At 39.4% G+C, this 23,710-nt stretch overlaps 1 long non-coding RNA gene across 1 annotated transcript in view; it reads left to right on the forward strand.

The window, feature by feature from the left end:
• Positions 1–22,674, forward strand: part of LOC129036781 (uncharacterized) — a 333,381-nt gene extending 310,707 nt beyond the window's left edge. Inside the window, exon 6 of the long non-coding RNA XR_008502648.1 lies at positions 22,541–22,674. This is a non-coding gene — a long non-coding RNA (uncharacterized LOC129036781). The remainder of the gene's footprint in view (positions 1–22,540) is intronic.
• Positions 22,675–23,710: the final 1,036 nt, after the last annotated feature.

Below are 23,710 nucleotides of genomic sequence, written 5' to 3' on the forward strand. Positions count from 1 at the left end.
CACTATGCAATCCTGCTCTCCACCCCCAGTGATCTTGAGCTACTGCCATCTGCAACAACAAGCACAGACTTGCTTTCTCCTTTTATTTTTCCTTTTTTGTCATGATTCTATGTATTCATGGTCCAATTCAAATGTCAGCTCTCTCAATCACTTTGCCTGGGACCCTCACCCAAATAGTAATTATAATAGTTTATCAGTTTTCCCATAGTACTTTATTCTTTCTTTTATCGTGACACCACATACTAATGCAGATATTCATCTATGTCTCTTTCTTTCCTAGCAGGCTGGGAACAACAGAGTTGTTACATCTTATATTTCCAGAATCTATATAACATCTGGCCTATAGTAAAAACTCAATAATGATTTATTACATTAAATTGAAATAAAATAGTTGATACTGGGCCTTAGTATGAATCTGAAACATAACTGAAACATATCTGAAACATAATTGTAACATATCTGAAAACTTCATTAAATGTTATTTCATTTTACTTTGCCAAATGCCAGTCTGGTTACAAGCTGACACAGTTATACCATAGAGTTTAAAGTTGAAAGCAAAATGATTTTGTGTCTTCCTTGATTATGGCTTCCTCAGTGAACTGTTATGAAAAAAGTCGATTGTATGTTTCCTGCTAGCCTTTTTCCCATGTGCATGGAGTGGGTCACATATGTCTTCTTCTCCATGGTGCTGGTATGCTTTGGACATGGACATCATCATGAGTAGTATCTGTCTCTCTAGCTATCCATCATCATCTCACATTAGACTTTAGTAAGTCCTCCCAAAGGCGTAGAAAAGAAAAAAAAAAAGCAACCCCATCTCCTTGAAGAGAAGATTTCATTTATGCTTGAGGATGTAATTGACAGTTACCCTGTATTGGTCAATGATGGGCATTCAACTTCCTCTCTTTTAATCATTTTCCACATCAATTCCATCACCAAGATATGTCAGCAAAACCTTCATGATATATCTTAAACCTGACCAATTTTGTACTACTACCACCCTAGTCCCTCTCTTGTCTGAACTTATATTTGTTATAAAATAACTTTTCTAACTTGCTGTCTGGTTTTCATTCTTGATGTCTATTCTCCACCTGCAACCACAGTGAGAACTTGAAATTGTAAATTAAAGCGTGTCACTCCTCTGTTTTCAAACCTCCATTGGCTTCCTTCCTCCCTCCCTCTCTCCCTTTCTTCCTTCCTTCCTTCCTCTCCTTCCTTCCTTCCTTTCTTCCTTCCTTTCCTTCCTTCCTTCTTTCCTTCCTTCCTTCCTTCCTCTCTGTCTTTCCTTCCTTCCTGCCTCTCTGTCTTTCCTTCCTTCCTTCCCTTCTTCCTTCCTTCCTTTCTTCCTTCCTCTCCTTCATTCCTTCCTTCATTCTTTCTTCTTTCTTTTTTTTGAGATGGAGTCTTGCTCCGTCACCCAGGCTGGAGTGCAATGGCACAGTCTTGGCTCACTGCAACCTCCACCTCCCAGGTTCAAGCAGTTCTGCCTCAGCCTCCTTAATAGCTGGAATTATAGGCAAGTGCCACCATGCCCGGCTAATTTTATATTTTTAGTAGAGATAGGGTTTCACCATGTTGGCCAGGCTGGTCTTGAATTCCTGACCTCAGGTGATCCACCCGCCTTGGCCTCTCAAAATGTTGGGATTACAGGTGTGAGCCACTGCCCCTGGCCTCAACCTCCATTGGCTTTCATCACACTTAGAATAATGTCCAAAGTCATTACCATAGCTCTACATGACTTGACCCTGGCTGTCCCTTCAAACTCACTTTCTACCACTCTACTACTTGCTCACACCACGAAACATAAACTGGCTTCTCTGATGTTCCTAGAACTTGTCAAAGACATTCTTAACCCAGGGCCTTTGTACCTGCCATTCGGACCCTCTGCCTGAAATACTCTTGCCCTGCATATTCAGTGTTTGCTTCTGTTTAATTTGTCCCTGTGCCAGAAAGTAGCCTGTCTAAAAATATTTCTCTCAGACTTACTGTATTCCCTTACTTACTTTATCTTTCTTCACAGTATTTTGATTTGTTTATTATGTGTTTTCTACTAGAATGTAAATGCTCTGAGATCAAGGACTGCTTTGTTCATAATTTTATTCCTAGCAGATACATATGGTACATAGTAGATAGTCAATAAATATGTGTTGAATAAGTGCAATTTAATTTAGTTCTAGACCTAACATATGGGCTCTTAATAGCATCTTTGCTTAAGTGTTGGAAAATTTGAGTTGCTCAATTTCAACAACTACTAGTAACCTTTCAGGAAAATTGTTGCAAATACTTAGTTCTTTAGTTTTTGAAGAATGTTACCGATATAGGAATAAAACAAGATTTACAGACAGAGCAATGGAGAGAATAATTGGAAAAGAGAAAGATGGAGTTCTTATTGTTTTCAACAATTTAAAGTGTGAATACTGTGTTGAACCACTTTGAGTATAAAGATCCATGGAAACCTTGTTAATATGACTGATAAAAATGATAGGAATAGGTATTTAGATCTTTTTAAGCCTCAGTTAGTAGTCAGTAGATTTGAGGTAATGCTTTAGACTTTAAACTTTGCCAAGGTTTGCCAAATTTGCAATCCTTTTGGAAAATGTTATCTGAGCCTGGCTGGGTACCTGGGAAAGATTTATGGAAGGAGTTGAAAGTTACAAATAGGAGGAGGAATTCATTGCATTTGTGGGTTGCAGTTGAAGCATACTGGAAGTTACAAGCCTCTGTGTCTTTCACTTTGGATACTTGGCTGCATTTAAACTCCATAAGCAAAAATTTGTATTAGAGTAGCATCAGCTGATAAAGCCTAGACTCACATAGCTCAAACCTTTAGTTTGAATGACTCAATTGCACTGTTACTCAGTGACTTTCTAAAGGAAACTATTTAATATGCTTAGTATATCATAATACTTCCCATGTCATCTATTTTAAAACACAGCTCATATATAAGTTGACAGCATCCCACAGCTCTGACCCCAGTGGTGGTGCTGACAATAGCTGGGCAATTCACTGAAAACCACAAGATACATTTTGCACTGTGGATTTGATAATGGGTTGTATGTAGCCTTTCACTATTGGAGAAACAGAGTTACATAATTTCGGAGAAGTAAGAGACTTTACGTGGCATCTACTCAGACTCTTGCTCTTTACAATTACCAGAAACTAGTCCCCAAGCAGGGACGTGGAAACCCATTTTCGTCAGCAAATGAGCTGGCCATAGAGCTGAAACTGGAACATGGTCTTCTGATTGCTAGTCCAGAGATCTTTTATTTTGGTGGGGTTGGGGAGAATACTTTATTGTAAGTTTCACCAGTGTGGGAGGCATAATTTTGGCCCCCATGGACTTCATCTCTTGATGTTATATCTATGAATATGGTTTCTCACATGCGGAATGGGACTTTCCAGATGTAAGTAAGGTTACTAATCAGCTGACATTATCATAGAGAAATTATCCTGGATTATCTGGTTGCAACCAACGTAATCACATAAACTCTTAAAAGGAGAGAAGAGAATAGCAAGATAGGAAGTAGAAGAAGGACCAGACATGCCACTGACAGCTTAGAAATGGAGAGTTCAGGAGCCAGGGAATGTGGTCAGCCAGGAGAAACTTCAACCAATAGCCAACAAGGAAATGGAAACCTTAGTCCCACAGCCACGTGGAACTAAACCTGTCAACAACTTGAATGAGCCTTGAAGTGGATCTTTCCCAGAGCCTCCATAAGAGAATGTAGTCTCAATACTACCTTGATTTCAATTTCAGAATTCAGCTGAATCATGAAAGAACCAATGGGTGTTGTTTTAAGCCACTAAGTTTTTGGTATTTATTTTTTTTACAGCAGCAATAGAAAAAGGAAGTAACCAATTTGTTAAAATGCTTCTCCCATCTTTTCTTAACCTTTGACAAGTGTCCTTACAAGAGCGACAACATTTCCTTCCCTACATAGAGAAATGTTTATGAAAATATCAAATTGCATTATAACCTTCACCCATGCACTAACAGGGCTTCACCCATCTGGGGAAAGTGTCCTTCAGATCTTTCTGGAGGTCTCCAGTGGGATGGATTACTTATGTCCTCTCACCAGTTGCCCCTTTCTCTCCTTCTCTGGCCCCTCTTGCCCATTTCCAGTGCTTAGTCAATGTCCCAGTACATCATGAGGTGACTGACATGCAAGATAAGGGAGATGCTGCAGGATGCTCCCCAAGCTTTGAATTCCAAGGAGCAGGAGCCTGGTTGGTTCTGCTTCTGCACAGAGGCAGGGAGAACAGCCTTCCCTGTCTCAGAGCCACTCATAGTCACTGGGCTCCAAAGCAGCTCTCCTGGTGCTTGGGGGCCTCATGAGGTCTTTTCTGCTTTCTGTGAAGAACCTCACGAGATTCCTTCATTGCCTTCCACTTTGTAGCATCTCTTTCTAGAAGGAGAATGAAAACCACTTTATAAGACATGATATAGGAATACTGCCCTCCTCTTTCCCTTGGCTCCTCACCCACTGAAACATCTCTTCTCTCAATTGTAAAACAAAAACTCTCACCTACTCTAATGAATACAAGCCAGAGAGTAGGCATGAGTGTATGTGTGTTTGTGTGTGTGTGTAATCACTAGTGGTAACGAGCACAAATGTTCCCTATACATCTATGAATATGAGTCATTGCCACCTGATTAAAATAAATCAGACAACCTTTACAGTCTCTCCCAATATATATTGATAATAGGCATTGTAGTGGGCTGAAGGGTGTTCCTCAAAAAGATATGTCCACCTGCCAATCACCATAACCTGTGAACATTGCTTTATAAGGCAAAAAGACGTAATTAAGTTAAAGATTTTGAGAGGAGGAGTTTGTCCTGGATTATTTGGTGGGCCCCAGATCCAATGGCAAGTGTTCTTATAAGAGTGAGGCAGAGTGGGGAATTTGACAGACACACCAGGCGGAAGACAGACAGAAGAGGAGGCAACATGGCCTTGGAGGCAGAGATTGAAGTGATCCACCCTCAAGCCAAAAAAAATGCCTGGAGACAGCAGAAACTGGAAGACAGAAGTACATGATTCTCCCCAGGTGTCTCTGACTGGAGGGAGTGCAGTCCCCCTGAGACCTTGATTTCAGACTCCTGGCCTCCAGTATGATGAGAAAATAAATTTCTCTTGTCTTAAGCCAAGGTTACAGTAATTTGTTATGGCAGCTGCAGAATACCAATATAGACAACACACTGTTAGCTTTTAAAATTGTGTAAAACACACAAAACTCCATCTGTTTTAGACACTTGTTTGTAAACAGAGGAACTTTACTACATGCAAATTAGTGTTAACACTATCAGAAGTTGTACTTACAAGATTAGGTGTAAGTATTTGTCAATGAGATCGCTCCCCTTAAAAGCCTGTAACGTTGTTGTACTGGGTGTTGCTAATCAATTTATAGTATTGAAAGCTTACTCTGAGTAGATCAAATCAATATGCCAGAAACCATAAGGGAGGGGGAAACAGTGAATACAATGAAATAGTAATAGTAATAATAATGATAATATCTGGCACTATTCTAAGTGCTTTGCATATAATACATTTCACCTTTACAACATCCCTGTGAGGCTGGAACTTTTATTATCCCACTGTACAGCACACCAAGTCACTGAGAGGTTAGGCAAATTGCCCAGGGTCCTAGAGATGGTAAGTGGCAGAGCTGAGATTCAGTTTGTACTCATTTGACTGCCACTAACCTTGGGTGATGGAGAGAAGTAGACCTCAGAGGATAGAGAAACTTTCAATTGCTGTCATGCCCACCTACAAATAAACTTCAAAAAAGTCACCACCATCTGATAATGTACTTCCTATGTAGGATAATTTCTGCAGAGTGTGTCCAGATTCTTAGCAGACCTGTGATAATATTAATACCTTGTTCTAAGTGTTCAGTTTTCTCCTTAGGGCTGGGTTCACTCGTGAAGGACTGATGAGAGAGTGGGAGAGTATTGCACTTAAGCTCTGTTTTTTCTTTCCTGTAATTTAGATATATGCAGATCTCAAAGTCTCTGACAATCAAGGCTCTGTTTCTACATAGGGCTCATGGGAAAGAATCATACACCCAGGACAAGATCCTTTTCACTGGAAGGATCACTCGTCGGGGAGGCGAAGGGGGAAAGACATGGTAATGCCTGTTTGTTTGACTTCTCCCAGACCCTTCTTTGGAGCACTTTGGAATTTCTTGGCTCGGCTGCCCCATCACAGGCAGATGTTTGAAGCTCTTGTGCTCCGTGAAGGTGAAAGAAGCAGACAACCGCCTCTTTTGTTTCTCTTTGTTAAGTGTTTTTTTTTTCTGACAGTCTCACTCTGTTGCCCAGGCTAGAGTACAGTGGTAAGATCTTGGCTCACTGCAACCTCTACCTCCCAGGTTCAAGGGATTCTCTTGCCTCAGCCTCGCGAATAGCTGGGATTACAGATGCATGCCACTATGTCCAGCTAATTTTTGTATTTTTAGTAGAGATGGGATTTCGCCATGTTAGCCAGGCTGGTCTCGAACTCCTAACCTTAGGTGATCCTCCCACCTTGGCCTCCCAAAGAGCTGGGATTTATAGGTGTGAGCCACTGCACCTGGCCTCTTACTTCTTTTTTTCACCAAGCTGATGGACAAGAGGCTGTGAACTTTGATATACCAAAGAATCATGGGGTTTGTGAGGGTTGAAACTGCAGCAAACAGATGCCTCCTTTATAGCTGGAGAGGCCGTGAGCAGAGACTGTCTTGTGGGCAAGAACTCAGGATGTGTGAGACAGTGTGCCAAAACAGTTAACAGAAATTATGAAGCAATTTCGATTTATGTTGCAGCAAAAAGAAGAAGGAACAGAGGAAATTGAACTTCCAGTGAGGTCTGATAATTAAACTCAGGCATACTGACAGGGTAGCTGAACACAACAGATAAATAACTACTTTCCGGTAATTATAAGGCAGGATGGTAACATATTAGACAAGCTGGCTTGCTCGGTATTTTCAAGGCTGACATTTCGATTCTATGGGGTATTTGGATCTGTGCTAACAGATTTCTTTCTTTTTCCACACTTGCTTTTCCTTTTGCACTCCCCATTGCTTGCTGAAAATAAAATGTGATTTTAAAGTGCCACTGTTCAGCATGTTTCATGCGTCTGCTTCACCTCACATAGCCGACCTCAAAACCCACTGCTGCTGGACACAGTTGCTGAAGTGGTGTCTGCTTTTCTAAACACTGTAATTATTTAAAAGATTTTAATCAGATGTCCCCTATTAGAAGAATATGGTGCAAATCACATAGTCCATTTACAATCCTTCCTTGGCCATAGACTGCTAAAGCTTTTAACAAATCATTTCATAGCACAAACACTTCTTTTCACAAAAAGGAAATGGAGGCAATGGGTTCTTGTCTAAGATGCACTGTTTTAAACAGAAATAAAGCAGACACTTCAGTCAAGGGAACAAAACCATTCTCTTTTGTGAATAGGGATCACACTCAGACATCCAATTTTCCTTCTGTCTTTGAGAATAATGTTACAATACTTTTAAAAGGGGAATTTACATAATAGAATACAGATGTTGCCCTTTTCCATGTGATGTGTAGACTGTAGATTGTATGGTATATAGACTTGATTTTCAGGCAGAAGTTTTAAAATGAGTGTTTTTTCCATTGTCTGTCCTATAATCAAACCATCTCATGAAGAATGAAGATCTGTCCCTGTGGGTCTCTAGCCTCAAGGATCTGCTGTGTCGTGACTCAAATTCCAGATGGTGTAGGTTTACTTTGTTGACCCAAACCCCATGTTTTCTTTCTTTTTTTCCCTTTTAATTTAAAAAAGCTGTATCATAATTTATTAATTGCTCTTGGGGAATGAACTTCCAATGCCCATCTTGTGGGCTGGCAGGGAGAAATTTCCCAGTTCTGTTTGAGCGAGCTGTCCACTCCACTTGGCACTTGAACAGGCTAAAACGGAATGTCTTTTGTTGTAAACACCTAATTTGTTCATTTTGAACTGTCTGAGTAACTAGATCAAAGACCGGTGTCAAATGCCCAAAGCAGTGTTTGTCAGCAGTGGACTTTTTATTCTTCTTGTTCTATAGCAACTGAAAGGGAAAAAGACTCGTACTGTATTTCCACAAAAGCGTAGGGAAGCTCGCGTTGGCAGCCTCTTGCGACAGAATGAATACATGCTACTGAGTACAGACCATTTGTCTCCTGATTACAACAGACCCCAGGGGAACTGGTGTTGGCTTTGAATTCCACCTCTCTTTTACTGAGCGCCTTCTTGCCGTGATAGTTCCACCCCCAATCCTCACAGCACAGAGCGCCAGGGACTCAGATCTCTTCTCTGCTGTGGGTTTTAGTCGGCTTTCTAAATTCAAACAGGGCCCTCTTGTTTGAAATGTGTTGACTTGTCTTGAACAGTAACATAGATTTTTAAACTATTCTCATTTGGAATTCAGCGATGGCCATAATGAATGCCTTTAGTGCTCCTGTGCATTTCATATGCATGATAACAAGGGCTTCGGTGTAGAGGAAGGAAGCAGAGAATGACGACCTAAAAAGTCACCCAGTTCCTAATATTAAAAATGGTACAAAAATGGTAGAGCATATGATGGTCTTACTAGTTATGTGTGAACCTACCGGATCATTTTTCCCATTGATTTATAAGGGCTCACGTTGTTTTTCTCCCTACAGTATTGTTGTTTGGAAATGGACGAGAATGTGTCTTTATCATGCTAAGAGTACAGCTTTATTATTAGGCAGTCTTGAGGGCTGCTGGGATGCATTCTCCTTAATTACACCTATTTTCACTGATATTCCCTAAGAACTGCTCTGCTCATATTTCCATTGGAAGGCCAAGTTCAGCCTGAAAGGTTCACTTCCTACTTAACAGCAGTTGCAGTCATTAACATTTTTTTTCTTGTTCAGTTTTGCTTTATTGTTCATTTCCTTTAAAGGAAAGTAGATGATAAAACATTCGTGAAAGTTTCCTCTATTTCAGATTATCTGAATTTATTTTACACGTTCGTCTCTGTTTTTTCTTATATTCTTATTCACTTTATTTTCCACCTTTGCAGTTATTTTTTCTTATATTAAGAAAGAGGAAAGAAGCGAGCTGTCATTTGGCAGTCTCTTTTCCATTATGTTTGCACTGCTGGGAAACGCTGGAACAAAGGCATTCAAAGTGTTACTGAATGGGGATCAGCATTTAGTCCTGCTGGTGAGGCTGCAATCAGTCTGACTAGGATGAAAATGCGTGCTTTTCAACAGTGGTTGGAGATGCTTGTATTTATCTTTGGAATGCATGCCTGGTCCATGCAGTCATGTGATGTGTTTTTGCCATGTCCTTATGTGTCCCAGCTTTTTCTGTGGTAGAATGGAAGAAATGGAATGTGACCCATTAACCCTTAGTCGGTATGAAGTAGTCCAACAGATACTTCTCAAACACAGAGTCCCTGCTCACGTCAAAGTCAATTTCTAAAACACGTTTTCATCCGGGATTTAGTTCCTGTCCTGTTCTAGCCAGATGTGCATGTGGAGAAGCTAGCTATGCCACTTTTGCTGACACATTGGTAATGAACAGTTCTGGGGTCATAAATAGCAATAATGGGATGAACCAAACAGGCAGTAGGTGTCCTCAGGCCTGGAAAAGGCATAGGAGGTTAGGGTGGTTATTGAAGTCACACTATTTATGTCTCCCATATGCCAATTAAGATATGGAGCATTTCTACCACCCCAAAAATTGTATTGTGCCATTTCACAGTCAGTTTCATCCCCAGCCTACAAGTATCCCTGTAGATTAATTTTTCTGTGAACACATTTTCTTTTGAATTACCAGACCATGTCATATAATGTATATGGCACATCAGAAAAACAGATAGTACTGCTTTTGGACTTGAGGTCTTAGGTCTAATTTATATTAACACTTGAATTCATCTGACAATATCAAATGTAATCTCTGTGTGTTAAAGATTTGTTGCAAACTGTTCTTTAATTTTCCCCCCTAAACTATTTAGTACTAATGACAATTCCTGAAAAATAGAGAGACTCAGTGGATGTTATAAGTATTTGGTTTATAAACTACTAAGCAAAGGTCTTTCAAGTTAAAGTTTGAAATGGGCACAAAGGCTCCAAGGGTCCTTAGAATAAAAGTTTCATAGCACAGTTGCAACTCTTTTAAAAGCCTCTTTGAGGCTGAGTGCGTTTACGCCTGTAATCCCAGCAATTTGGGAGGCTGAGATGGGCAGATCATTTGAGGTCAGGAGTTCGAGACCAGCCTGGCCAACGTGGTGAAACCCTGTTTCTACTATAAATACAAAAAAATTAGCTGGGTGTGGTGGTGTATGCCTGTAATCCCAGCTACTCAGGAGGCTGAGGCAGAGAATTGCTTGAAGCTGGGAGACAGAGGATGCAGTGAGCCGAGATCACGCCACTGCACGCCAGCCTGGGCAACAGAGTGAGACTCCATCTCAAAAGAAAAAGAAAAAACAATAACAAAACAACAATAGCAAAATAAAAAAAAAATCCACCTCTTTGAGAGCTTGTTTGAAGTTTCTAGCAGGGGAGGGTAGCTACTCGTATACCCTTGATGGAAGGCCGGCCCTCCTCTATGAGGGATGGTTATCCTCTTTGACTGAGCATGCAGCTTCGGGAGGGATGCACAAGGAGCAGTGAGGAAGGAAGGGGACACCCGCCTAGCCCGCCAGATCAGCCAAATCAACCCTGGCGATCAGTGGGGTGACGTGTCACAGCCAGATCACCCTCACATCCATTAACTCTTTTAAAAACCTCTTTGGATTAGCTAAAACTCTCCTTCTCTCTGTAGAACACAGTGACTAATGTCCATCATTCTCTCTCTGCAATAATCCAGCTAGTGGGCTGTTCTCAGGGGGGTTGTGCATTTGCCTCACCTGTTGAATTGGTGCCTACCAAGCATTTATTATGTTTGTACTACACAAGTTTTACTTCCTGTTGTTATTATTTAATTTAATAAATATTACACCAAGTGGCAAAATATGAATGTCAAGAAAACAGTTTTGGGTTTCTCTGGAGAGAAATTTATGTCAAGGAAAGACAAATTTTTTTTTTTTTTTTTTTTTTAAGAAACCCCCAAAACTTGCTATCAAATTAAGTGGATAAGACAACTATAAAAAAAAAAAAGAGGAAATAATGTCTCTTTAAATTCTAAGACATCTAAAGAAACAATCGGAATTCAAAGCTGATGCGTCATGGAAGTTGTCTGTCTGTCTGTCTTCTCTTTCTTTCTTTCTTTCTTTCGGATTCCCTATTTAATCAATGGTGCTGGGAAAACTGGCTAGCCATATGTAGAAAGCTGAAACTGGATCCCTTCCTTACACCTTATACAAAAATCAATTCAAGATGGATTAAAGACTTAAATGTTAGACCTAAAACCATAAAAACCCTAGAAGAAAACCTAGGCATTACCATTCAGGACATAGGCATGGGCAAGGACTTCATGTCTAAAACACCAAAAGCAATGGCAACAAAAGCCAAAATTGACAAATGGGATCTAATTAAACTCAAGAGCTTCTGCACAGCAAAAGAAACTACCATCAGAGTGAACAGGCAACCTACAAAATGGGAGAAAATTTTCGCAACCTACTCATCTGACAAAGGGCTAATATCCAGAATCTACAATGAACTCCAACAAATTTACAAGAAAAAAACAAACAACCCCATCAAAAAGTGGGCAAAGGACATGAACAGACACTTCTCAAAAGAAGACATTTATGCAGCCAAAAAACACATGAAAAAATGCTCACCATCACTGGCCATCAGAGAAATGCAAATCAAAACCACAATGAGATACCATCTCACACCAGTTAGAATGGCAATCATTAAAAAGTCAGGAAACAACAGGTGCTGGAGAGGATGTGGAGAAACAGGAACACTTTTACACTGTTGGTGGGACTGTAAACTAGTTCAGCCCTTGTGGAAGTCAGTGTGGCGATTCCTCAGGGATCTAGAACTAGAAATTCCATTCGACCCAGCCATCCCATTACTGGGTATATACCCAAAGGACTATAAATCATGCTGCTATAAAGACACATGCACACGTATGTTTATTGCGGCATTATTCATAATAGCAAAGACTTGGAACCAACCCAAATGTCCAACAATGATAGACTGGATTAAGAAAATGTGGCACATATACACCATGGAATACTATGCAGCCATAAAAAATGATGAGTTCACGTCCTTTGTAGGGACATGGATGAAATTGGAAATCATCATTCTCAGTAAACTATCGCAAGAACAAAAAACCAAACACCGCATATTCTCACTCATAGGTGGGAATTGAACAATGAGAACACACGGACACAGGAAGGGGAACATCACACTCTGGGGACTGTTGTGGGGTGGGGGGAGGGGGGAGGGATAGCATTGGAAGATATACCTAATGCTAGATGACGAGTTGGTGGGTGCAGCGCACCAGCATGGCACATGTATACATATGTAACTTACCTGCACATTGCGCACATGTACCATAAAACCTAAAGTATAATAATAATAATAATAATAAAAAAAATAAATAAAGATAATCCTAATTAACAAGCAAAAAAAAAAAAAAAAAAAAAAAAAGAAACCCCCAAAACTTGCTATCAAATTAAGTGGATAAGACAACTATAAAAAAAAAAAAGAGGAAATAATGTCTCTTTAAATTCTAAGACATCTAAAGAAACAATCGGAATTCAAAGCTGATGCGTCATGGAAGTTGTCTGTCTGTCTGTCTTCTCTTTCTTTCTTTCTTTCTTTTCTCTCTCTTTCTCTCTCTCTCTTTCTTTCCTTCCTTTCTTTCTTTCTTTCTTTTTTTTTTTTCCGGTTCTCCCTTTGTCGCCCAGGCTGGAGTGCTGCAGTGTCATAATCATGGGTTACTGCAACCTTTGCCTCCCAGGCTCAGATGATTCTTCCACCTCAGCCTCCCAAGTAGCTGGGACTACAGGCATGCAGCACCACACCTGGCTAATTTTTGTGTTTTTGGTAGAGACGGGGTTTCACCATGTTGCCCAGGCTGGTCTCGAACTCCTGGCCTCAAGCAATCAGCCCACCTTGGCCTCCCAAAGTGCTGGGACTACAGGCGTGAGTCACTGTGCCTGGCCTGTTTATTTCTATTTAATAAACAACTATCTGGCACTTTCAGTGAGCCAGTGCTGTTCTAAGGATTTTTCATCCTCCTAACTACTGTGTATGGTAGGTAATATCCCATTTGACATATAAGGAAACTGAGGCACAGAGCAGCTATGCAACTTCCTGAAAGTCACACAGCTAGCAAGTGGCAGAGCTGAGATTCAGAACACAGGAGCTTTGTCCAGAGCCTCTTTCCTTCCCACTGTCCTATCCTGCCTCTTTTTATCCACACAGTTTATGGAACTGTCCAACTAGCACATCTACTTGCGAGGTGGGGAAGGCTGTGGTCCTTCATCAAAAGACTAAAAATAAATGAATGTCTAAACCAAATTTACACTTTAGTTAAGCTAAAATGCTTACCTTTCTTCCTTTTTAAAAATTATTTCAATAGTTTTTGGGGAGCAGGTGGTGTTTGGTTACATGGATAAGTTCTTTAGTGGTGATTTCTGAGATTTTGGTGCACCCATCACCCGAGCAGTGTACACTATACCCAGTGTGTAGTCCTTCATATCTCACCCCCTCCCCACCCTTGCCCCCAAGTCCATTAGATTATTACGCCTTTGTGTACTCATAGCTTAGCTCACACTTATAAGTGAGAACCTATGATGTTTGGTTTTTCATTTCTGAATTACTTCACTTAGAATAATGAATGGTCTCCAACTCCATCCAGGTTGCTACAAATGCTGTTATTTCATTCCTTCTTGGGGCTGAGCAGTACTACTTTTTCATGGGAATTTTTTTTTTTTTTTTTTTCTTGATGGTTTGTCAGAGTTCCTTGTAGATTCTGGATACTAGTCCTTTGTGGATGCATAGTTAGCGAAGATTTTCTTCTATTCTGTGGGTCGTCTGTTTACTCTGCTGATTTTATTTTGCTGTGCAGAAGCTTTTAAGGTTGGTTAAGTCCCACCTATTTGTCTTTGTTTGTGCTGCATTTGCTTTGGGTTCTTGGTCATTAACTCTGCCTGAGTCAATGTCTAGAAGAGTTTTTCCAATGTTATCTTCGAGAATTTTTATGGTTTCAGGTCTTATATTTCAGTCTTTGATCCACCTTGTGTTGATTTTTGCATCTGGTGACAGATGAGGATTCAGTTTCATCCTTCTACACGTGGCTTGCCAATTATGCCAGCACCATTTGTTGAATAGGGTGTCCTTTCTCCACTTTATGTTTTTGTTTGCTTTGTCAAAGATCTATTTGCTATAAGTATTTGGCTTTATTTCTGGATTCTCTGTTTTGTTTCATTGGTCTAGATGCCTACTTTTATACCAGTACCATGCTGTTTGGTAACTATAGCCTTGTGGTATAGTTTCATGTTGGTTAATGTGATGCCTCCAGATTGTTCTTTTTGCTTAGTCTTGCTTTGGCTATGTGGGCTCTTTTTTTGGTTTTATATGGATTTTAGGATTGTTTTTTCTAGTTCTGTGCAGAATGATGATGGTATTTTGATAGGGATTGCATTAAATTTGTAGATTGCTTTTGGCGGTATGGTCATTTTCACAATATTGATTCTACCCATCCATGAGCATGGGATGTGTTTCCATTTGTTTGTGTCATCTATGACTTCTTCCAGCAGTGTTTTGTAGTTTTCCTTGTAGAGATCTTGCACCTCCTTGGTAAGGTACATTCCTAAGTATTTTATTTTTCTTGGAGCTGTGGTAAAAGGGGTTGAGTTATTGATTTGATTCTCACCTTGGTCGTTGGTGGTGTATAGCAGTGCTACTGATTTGTGTATGTTGATTTTGTAAAGTGGGCATCCTTGTCTTGTTCCAATTCTCAGCAGATATGCTTTCAAGTTTTCCCCATTCGGTATAATGCTGGCTGTGGGTTTGTCATAGATGGCTTTTATTACTTTAAGATATGTCCCTTTTATGCTGATTTTGCTGAGGGTTTTAATCATAAAGTGACGCTGGATTTTGTCAAATGCTTTTTCTGCACCTGTTGAGATGATTATATGATTTTTCTTTTTACTTCTCTTTATATAGTGTATCACATTTATTGACTTGCATATGTTAAACCATCCCTGCATCCCTGGTATGAAACCCACTTGATCATGGTGTATTATTATTTTTTAATATGCTATTAGATTCTGTTACCTAGTATTTTGTTGAGGATTTTTCCATCTATATTTGTGAGGGATATTGGTCTGTAGTTTTCTTTTATGTTATGTCCTTTCCTGGCTTTGGTATTAAGGTGATACTCGCTTCATAGAATGACTTAGGGAGGATTTTCTCTTCCTCTATCTTTTGAAATAGTTTCAGTAGAAATTGGTACCAATTCCTCTTTGAATGTTTAATAGAATTCAGCTGTGAATCCATCTGGTCTTGGACCTATTTGTTGGCAATGTTTTTATTACTGTTCCAATCTCGCTATTTGTTATTGGTCTGTTCTGAGTTTCTGTTTCTTCCTGGTTTAATCTAGGAGGGTTGTATATTTCCAGTGGTTTATCCATCTCCTCTAGGTTTTCTAGTTTGTGTGCAAAAAGGTATTCATAGTAGTCCTGAATGATCTTTTGTTTCTGTGGTATCAGTTGTAATATCTCATTTCATTTCTAATTGAGCTTATTTGGATTCTCTCTCTTCTTGTTTAATTATTGATTTAACAGCTTTTTGTTTCATTTATCTTTTGTATTTTTTTTTTGCTTCAGTTTCATTTAGTTCTGCTCTGATCTTTGTTATTTCTTTTCTTTTGCTGTGTTTGTGTTTGATTTGTTCTTGTTTCTTTACTTCATTGAGATGTGAGCTTAGATTACCTATTTGTGCTCTTTCAGGCTTTTGATGTAGGCATTTAATGCTATGAACTTTCTTCTTAGCACTGCTTTTGCTGTATCCCAGAGGTTTTGATAGGTTGTGTCACTATTATCATTCAGTTCAAAGAATTTTTAAATTTTCATCTTGATTTCATTGTTGCCCCAAAGATCATTCAGGAGCCAATTATTTAATATCCATGTATTTGTATAGTTTTGAGGATTCCTTTTGTAGTTAATTTTCAGTTTTATTCCACTGTGGTCTGAGAGAGTGCTTGATATAACTTCAGTTATCTTCAATTTATTGAGACTTTTTTGTGGCCTATCATATGGTGTATCTTGGAGAATGATCTAGGTGATGATGAATAGAATGTATATTCTACAGTTGTTGGGTAGAATGTTCTGTAAATATCTGTTAAGTCCAATTGTTCTATGTTATGGTTTAAGTCCATTGTTTCTTTGTTGACTTTTTGTCTTGATGACCTGTCTAGTGTTGTCAATGCAGTATTGAAATCCCCCACTATTATTGTGTTGCCATCTACCTCATTCCTTAGGTTTAGTAGTAATTGTTTTATAAATTTGGGAGCTTCACTCTTAGGTGTGTATATATTTGGGATATTTTCCTGTTGGACTAATCCTTTTATAATTGTATAATGTTCTTCTTTGTCCTTTTTCACTGTTGTTGCATTAAAGTCCATTTTGTCTCATATAAGAATAGCTACTCCACCTCACTTTTGGTTTCCATTTGCATGAAATATCTTTCTCCATCCCTTTACCTTAAGTCTATGTGAGTCCTTACATGTTAGGTGAGTCCCTTGAAGATAGCAGATACTTGGTTGGTAGAATTTATCCACTCTGCCATTCTGTATCTTTTAAGTGGGGCATTTAGGTCATTTACATTCAATATTACTACTGAGATAGGAGGTACTGTTCTATTCATGCTAGTTATTGCCTGAACACCATTTTTTTTTCCATTGTGTTACTGTTTCATAGGCCCTGTGAAATTTATGCTTTGAGGATGTCCTATTTTGATGTATTTCCAGGTTTTGTTTCAAGATTTAGTACCTCTTTTAGCATTGCTTGTAGTGCTGGCCTGGTAGTGGCAAAGTCTCTCAGCATTTGTTTGTCTGAAAAAGACTTTATCTTCCTTCATGTGTGAAGTGTAGTTTTTCTGGATACAAAATTCTTGGCTGGCCATTATTTTGTTTGAGGAGGCTAAAGATTGGACTCCAATCCCTTCTGGCTTGAGGGTTTCTATTGAGAAATCTGCTGTTAATCAGATAAGTTTTCCTTTAGAAGTTACCTTTTGCCTCACAGATCTTATGATTCTTTCCTTTGTCTTGACTTTAGATAACCTGATGACTGTGTGCCCAGGTGATGATCTTTTTGTGGTGAATTTCCCGGGTATTCTTTGAGCTTCTGGTATTTGGATGTCTAGATCTCTAGCAAGCCCAGGGAAGTTTTCCTTGATTATTTCCTCAAATAAGTTTTCCGAACTTGTAGATATTTCTTTTTCTTCCTCATGAACACCAATTATTCTTATGTTTGGTCATTTAACATAATCTCAGATTTATGGAGGCTTTGTTCATTTTTAAAAATTTGGTTTTCTTTGTCTGTGTTGGATTGGGTTAATTCAAAAGGCTTGTCTTGGAGCTCTGAAGTTCTTTCTTCCACTTGTTTGATTATATTGTTAAATTTTCCAGTGTATTTTGTATTTCTCTAAGTGTGTCTTTCATTTCTAGAAGTTGTGATTGTCTTTTCTTTATATCTATTTCTCTAAAGACTTTTTCAATCATATCCTATATTGTTTTTTGAAGTCCTTTAAGTTGATTTTCACCTTTCTCTAGTAATTCCTTGAGTAGCTTAATAAGCCTGCTGAATTCTTCATCTGGCAATTCAGAGAGTTCTTCTTGGTTTAGCTAGTGTGATCTTTTGGGGTGTTATAGAACCTTTTTTTTTCATGTTATCAGAATTACTTTTCTGGTTCCTTCTCAATTGGGTAGACTGTTTCAATGGAAAGATTTGGAACTCAAGGGCTGCTGTTCAGATTTTTATGTCCTAAGTGGTGATCCCTTAATGTGGCGCTCTCTCCCTTCCCCTAGGGATGGTGCTTCCTGAGAGCTGGACTGCAGTGGTCGTTATTGTGCTTCTGAGTCTACCCACCCTGTGGGGCTACTGGGCTCTGGATTGTTGCTGCAGAATGTCTGCAAAGAATCCTATTATATGATTCACATTTGGATCTCCCAGCCATGGATACCAGCACCTAGTCCAGTGGAGGTGGCAGGGGAGTGAAGCTGACTTTTTGGAATTCCTTGGTTGTAGTTTTGTTCAGTGTGCTGGTTTTTCTCAAATGCTGGTTATGCTAGCAGTCAAATTGTCACATGGACAGCCTCAGGACCTCTGATAAGCCAGGATGTTGCAGGCAGTGAAATTAGCTGTTGTTTTCTCCTTCGTAGGGGCAGGGTTGTTCTTGTATGAGTTGCTGTAATGGCTTGAGTTGATTGGCCTCCAGCCAGGAGGTGGTGCTTTCAAGAGAGCACCAGCTGTGGTAGTAGAAAGGAGATACAAGCTTACCCTATGTTGGCTAGAATAAGTATTTGGGTTTCTCAGGTGATAGGCAGGGCCATATAGCTCCCAAGAGTTTATGTCTTTTGTCTTTGTCTACCAGGGCAGTAAACCATCAGGTTGGGGCAGGGTTAGGTGGGTCTGAACAAAAACTCACCTTAGGCAGGGCTTGCTGTGGCCACTGTGGGGGATGGGAGGTGCTTCTCAGGCCAATGAAGTTATGTTCCAAAGGGGTTATAGCTGCTTCTGCTGCATCATACAGGTCACCAGGGATGTGTAGGAAAGCCAGCAGCGACAGGCCTCACCCTTCTCCCACACAGCCAGCAAGGCCAGTCTTTCTCCTGCTGTGCCCCACCAGGAAGCTGTGCAGGGCTGAAATCTTGCCCCAGGCTACAAGCTTCCCCACTAAGAAAGCAAGTAGGGCTCTCAGGCCTCTCCCCTCCCTAACTTCCCACACTGTCAGCTGTGGCTTCTGCACTCCTATCTGCACTTCCCATTCACTCCCCTGGATGCTGCTTAGAAAAATTTGTGCTCAGTCAAAAATTATTAAAGCTCAGCTAGAAGTTTCCTTCACTCTGTGGCCCCTCCCCTGTTCTGCTGGCTTCCTCCCCAAGGGCTGCTGTGAGATAAAGCCAGGGATGGCTTCCCTGGGCTCGAGCTCAGGACCAGGAGTGCCTACAGGGCTCTTCCCGCTGCTTCTTCTACTTTCATATTTTACTTGGCTCCCTGAATCTGTTTCAGCTCTAGGTAAGGTTACATCTTTCTCTCATGATCTGGATTTTTAGGTTCCCCAGTGGGGATGTGTGCTCAGAGGCAGACTTTTCCCCCTCTTCACGCTTTGAGAACTCACGGTTTTTCAGCTGTCTTGAAGTTTGCAGCAGCAAGCCTCTTCTTTCAAAGGGTCTGTGAATTCTTTCAGTTTTCCTGTTATGTTCCTGCTGTAGTTCTTGGAGCAAAGGTTCATGATGTGAGTCCCCACATACTGTTCTATTTGTCCAAGTGGGAGCTGCACATTAGTCCTGTCTCCTATCTGCCATTTTCCTCTCTTCCTTTTTGAATACCAGCTTTAACTCATTCTTTATGTACTGATCTAATTCTGTTGGATAAGTGAGCTTCTACTCTACAAATAATGGCTCAATATCTTCCTTTACCATCAAGTTTTTTAAAAGCACCTCTGTTTATTAAATTTGTTAGCAAGGCCAGTGTTATCTACAAAATAAAAAAATTTGGATTGGATAATTTATCAGACCATTTTTAACTCATATGTTTTGTGGTCACATATGTTTAGCTTCTGGGTGGCTTTGTTAGCTTTACTTTGTTTTATGACCACAGATGTACATACCATTGACTTTGCCCATCCATTTCATAATTGGAAAACAGAGAAACAGGTAAGTTAAATAGACCCAAACCATCTCCACTATTGGCAAACCAACTGTTGATAAGTCATTTTCTCCTGTGAAGGAGAAAAATCTCCTTTTTATTCTTATTTTTTTTTAAATTAAGGAGTAATTTATATACAGTGAAATGCTCAGATCTTAAGAAAACAGTTCCATGAGTTTTGTAAATATATACACCCATGTAACCTATACTTCAATTAAAATATATGTATCATTTTTATCACCTTAGAAAGTACTTTTGTGCCCATCTAGTCAATTTCCATTCCACCATACAGGCAACCAATTTTCTGATTTTTTCCTATTGATGAGTTTTTTTCTAAATACATTTGTTTTTAAATTGCCATGCAATATTGTACAGAACATCAGAAAAACAAATAGTATTGCTTTTGGAGTTGAAGATTTAGGTCTAATTTTATAATGCTTGGATTCATCTAACAATATAAAATTTAATTACTAGTCAAATAATACTATGCCATTTCATTCATCTGTTGAATTTTGATTTTTAAAACATCTTCTGAGAGAGGAAAACATGAGTCCAAAGGCCTTGGGTTTCCACGGTTTTTCACAAGGTTTGCATGAATTTCCGTAAATAATGGAATTTCTCATGCTCGCTCTCTCTCTGTCTCTGTCTCTCTCTCTCTCATTCCTCATATGCAAATTGAGAAAATCAGACTAATGGCTTCTAAGAAAGGCATCTTACAGATTTAACACTCTTTGATGCTGTATTGTTTCCTCAGAGCACTACATCTAAAACACATTATAAATCCAAAATAAGTTATTACTTTTTTAATATCCTTTGAATTATGTGGATGTTTATGTGGTTGTTGTAGAATGTGATACCTGTGAAAGAAAAAAAATAATTTCACAGTCCTTTGTTCAGTTGGTATCCATTTATTTATGTTTTTAATGCTATTGCATGCCTTTAAAAAATAATGGGTGTTCTGGATATCTATTGTTGTGTAAGAAACTTCTCCAAAACTTGATGGCATCAAACAATAATTTATTACTATCTCAGTTCTATGGGTTGACCGGATTCAGCAGGGCAGTTTTCACTAGGGATTTCTTATGTGGTTGCCATGAAATAGCAGCTAGAGGTGGCCGAATCTAGAGTAATCTGAAGGTGTCTTCATTCATAGGTCTTGGGTTGGGGCTTGGCATGGCTGGAATAGCTGGAAAAAGTTGGATATTTGTTTGTCGTCATGCAGCTTCCCCACATGGCTCATTGATCTTCCTCATGGCATGGGGATTTCAAAATGCTTAGACTTTTCTTTTTCCTTTTTTTTTTTTTTTTTTAAACATAGTGGCTAGCTTTTCCCCAGAGTGAGTGATGTTAGCTAGAGAGACAGAATCCTGCTGCTAGGCTTCTGTGGGTCTAGCCTACGAAGGAGCCTAGTCATGAAGTATATCTTATCACCATCTCAACATTTCATTTATAATTTAGTAACTACACCTACCCTGATACAAAAGGATGGGAATTAGACTTCACTCCTGGATAGAAGGCCGGGCGCCATGGCTTACGCCTGTAATCCTAGCACTTTGGGAGGCTGAGGCGGGCAGATCACAAAGTCAGGAGTTCAAGGTCAGCCTGGCCAGCATGGTGAAACCGCATCTCTACTAAAAATACAAAAATTATCTGGGCATGGTGGTGCGTGCCTGTAATCCCAGCTACTTGGGAGGCTGAGGCAGGAGAATTGCTTGAACCTGTGAGGCAGAGGTTGCAGTGAGATGAGATTGCACCACTGCACTCTAGCCTGGGTGACAAGAGCAAGACTGTCTCAAAAAAAAAAAAAAAAAAATTGCAGTCATCTCTAATCTAACATAAAGAAGTTTATATTTTTAGATCTGTAGCCCGAGTCTCTCTCTTTTGTATGCTTAACAAACTTTAATGTATAATTAATCATTTAATAGTTAACTCATCTATAAGTCAAAAGCTCTCATAATTTTTAATTATGGAATCTTGACCAAATTTTAAACTTGGACTTTTTATCTGTAAAACATGTCCTCTCTCCCTTTCAAAAGGATTATATGAGTCAGATGTGATAACATATGTAAAAGTATAAAACTATGAAAATCATGGAAAATGTAAGTTACCATCTTGGTTATTATTAAAATAATTTTGACTCCATTTTTTTCCCTGCAAAGCAGTGAAACAAAATAAATGTCTTCTTAAAGTAGTTGAATTTCCCAAGTCGGTTCTAGATACATCACCTTTTTCCTTTGCCATGAACGGCCATTCTCGCAGAGCCCTTTCCTGAAATCTGTACTTAAAATGGCCTCTGAGGCCAGGTTCAGTGACTCACCCCTGTAATCCAAGCACTTTGGGAGGCTGAGGCAGAAGGATCACTTGAGGCCAGAAGTTCAAGATCAACCTGACAACCTGAGCAACATAGTGAGACCCCATCTCTAAAAATTTTTTTTTTGAAAAAGTAGCCAGGTGTGGTGGCATGAGTCTGTAGTTTCAGCTACTTGGGAGGCTGAGGTGGGAGGATGGCTTGAGCCCCGGAGGTTGAGGCTTCAGTGAGCCATGATCATGCCACTGCACTCGAGCCTCGTGACAGTACAAGAGCCATTCTCAAAAAAAAAAAAAAAAAAAAAAAAATTAAAATAGCTTCTGACGATTGAGCTTACCATACTTTTAAAAAATAACACTAACTCTAATCTCCACCTGAAAAAATATTGCATATTCATTCATCTACCTATTTGTTTTCCATCTCTTCTAGAACATGAGAGCCTGTGGACAGAGACTTAGAGTTTCCTCAGTGCTGATAAGAAACTGGCAATTACCAGACAATTAACAAACATTTTTGAATAAATGAATGACTGAATAAATGACTGGTGTTATTACTGTTGACCCGTCTGGCATCCTAGTTTTGAAGTTTCTTTCCCTTTATAGCTCTTACAGCTTTCACTTACTTTTGCCTTCAACAATATATTATAGTTCATCTTGAAACTAGTCACTTCCTAGAGTGACTCCTTTTCTCAGTCTTCCCTGTCTAATTTTGGCCTCTTACAGCTATGATAAAACGTTGGCAATCCTTTTTGTGGCGTGTCTCTGAAATATATCTCATTCTTTCCATTTTTACTACCATTGTCTCAGGCCGGGGATTTATCATAATCTCTTATCTAAATTGTTACAAAAATACCCTAGGTAGTTTTCTTCTTCACTGTTTTCTAAAAGCATTAGCATCCTAAAACGTTGATTTTTGTAATATTATTTTGCTCTTCACAAAACTTTGGGTGGTTTACCCATGGCTATGGGATGAACTTCAGGCTTCTAAATATTGTAGTCTTGTTGTGTCCTTATCTAGTTTCTGTCCACCTTTTCCAGCTGCATGGACTTCCAACACTCCAACAATGAAAGCCCTCTAAACTGGTGTGTTTTCATCTCAAGTGGGCATACAAATCACCTAGAAATATCGTTAAAATGTAGATTCTGATTCAGAAGTTCAAGGATGGAGCTTGAGATTCTGCATTTCTAGCAAGCTCCCAGGCGATGCCAGTGCCTCCACTCAAGCCTCTGTTGGAGTACTAAGGCTCCGTCATTGAGCATAGATGCCACGTGCTTCTGCCTGTCTGTCTTATGCTGTTTCTGGGCTTGGAGGTTCTTCACTCACCTCACTGTCTGATGAATTCCTATATTCTGAAGATCTAAATCAAACACGATCTTCTTAAAGCCTTTTTTTTTTAAAACTTTTTCAGGAATAATTGATCGTATGTTTTGTTCTTTTAATATGTTTAATTTTTGTGGGTACATAGTAGGTATACATATTTATGGGGTACATGAGATGTTTTGATACAGTCATGCAATGTGAAATAACCACATCATGGAGAATGCGGCATCTATCCCCTCAAGCATTTATCCTTTGTATTACAAACAATCCAATTACACT

This window comes from Pongo pygmaeus, chromosome 4 (genome assembly GCF_028885625.2).
Source record: "Pongo pygmaeus isolate AG05252 chromosome 4, NHGRI_mPonPyg2-v2.0_pri, whole genome shotgun sequence".
Lineage (NCBI taxonomy): Eukaryota > Metazoa > Chordata > Mammalia > Primates > Hominidae > Pongo > Pongo pygmaeus.